General features: G+C 32.0%; 1 non-coding gene across 1 annotated transcript; it reads right to left on the reverse strand.

The window, feature by feature from the left end:
- Window positions 1-1000: 1000 nt before the first annotated feature.
- Window positions 1001-1072, reverse strand: Trnat-cgu. Its single transcript has one exon. It is a non-coding gene; the product is annotated as a tRNA-Thr (tRNA).
- Window positions 1073-1554: the final 482 nt, after the last annotated feature.

A 1554-nucleotide genomic window follows, 5' to 3' on the forward strand; every position in this document is an offset into this window, starting at 1 on the left:
CAAGGCTTTAAGGCCAATGTCCACGATGCTAGAACTTGGTCCAAGTTCTAGCATCGTGGACATTGGCCTTTACTGGGGCTCGATTCTTGAATCTATTCGAAGGAGAAACGTATACGAAAATTCTGCCCTTACAGAAAACTTGCAAGTTGATTGGCTATTCGCATGGCTTTAACCAATCGACTTTCAACTTTTCTGTCGGAGCAGAATGTTCGTATTGTATTTTCAACGTATATATTTCACTGTACATTTTCTAAAATTATATTATTATTAAATAATTGCTGAACATGTTTATCGAAACATGAATATACAAGGCACATTTCCAGATGGTGTTATTAACGCTGTATATATTTCATTGTACACCCTTATGAAAAAATACTCAATCATACGTTGACGGTCCGAAATAACCATCAAATTGAGTGTAAACCTTCATGAAACACTCAATTATGAAGGTTTACACTCAATTTGATGGTTATTTCGGACCGTCAACGTATGATTGAGTGTATTTTTTCATAAAGGCATTTTCTAAAATTATATTATTATAAATAATTGCTGAACAGTTTATCGAAACATGAATATACAAGGCACATTTCCAGGTGTTATTAACGCTAGTATAAATTTTCCTATAAAAATTTGTTGACTCTGGTACGTTTTATCACGTTCAATGGAGCCATGTCACTTCCGGGAGCCAGGCTTAATTTATTATATTATAAAGTTACCTGGCGTTTTTGACCGACCGCCGAATCTAGATATTCGGGCATCGCAATTTTTCTTAAATTTTAATTGAGATTTATAAAAATTTGTCGTTAAAATTGAATAAAATGTGTCCTTTGAATAGAGAGGAATTTTAAGTATACATATAGGCCACGTATACATGAATGAGTAAAGTTAAAGATACTTTTGATAATAATTTATTATAAAATAAATGTTAGAAATTGAAACACTTTGGCGATGTAGTATTTTTTGAGGCAATAAAAACATTTATAAAATACGAAAAAAAAATTGCCTCCTGTGAGGTTTGAACTCACGACCCCTGGTTTACGAGACCAGTGCTCTACCACTGAGCTAAAGAGGCTTCAGAGACTCTCCGCTTAGAAAGCCATAAAGCGTATCTTGATCGAAAAACAAAAATTACAATAAAACAACTTTCTCAAAGATTATTTTTCACGAACGCAAAATTGCACTTTGGAAAGCTGTCCGACACATTAATTTATATATCCGTTAATCACGGCCGTTTTAAAAAAGAACGGGCAATTTTTCTTTCTAACTTTTTAATTCTTCCTTTTTACTATATGTATATCTATTTTTAAAACTTAACTAATATTTAACGTTTATAATAGAAGATTTAGCAACAATTACATTTTGTTATTAAGGATGTGTCAAACCTATCTTCAAAATAGTACAAAGTCGCTAAAAATTTGTGAAATTGTTCTTTAAGTCTTCCTAATTTATTGCAGAAAAGTAAAAATGCATCCACTAAACGGTTGCTGAGATATAACTATTTTAATTTACACTGATTTTACACGTACTCTTATGGGAAAAACCGATCTTCACGGA

This window comes from Vollenhovia emeryi, unplaced genomic scaffold (genome assembly GCF_000949405.1).
Source record: "Vollenhovia emeryi isolate VEMERY1.0 unplaced genomic scaffold, V.emery_V1.0 DF948053.1, whole genome shotgun sequence".
Classification (NCBI taxonomy): Eukaryota; Metazoa; Arthropoda; class Insecta; order Hymenoptera; family Formicidae; genus Vollenhovia; species Vollenhovia emeryi.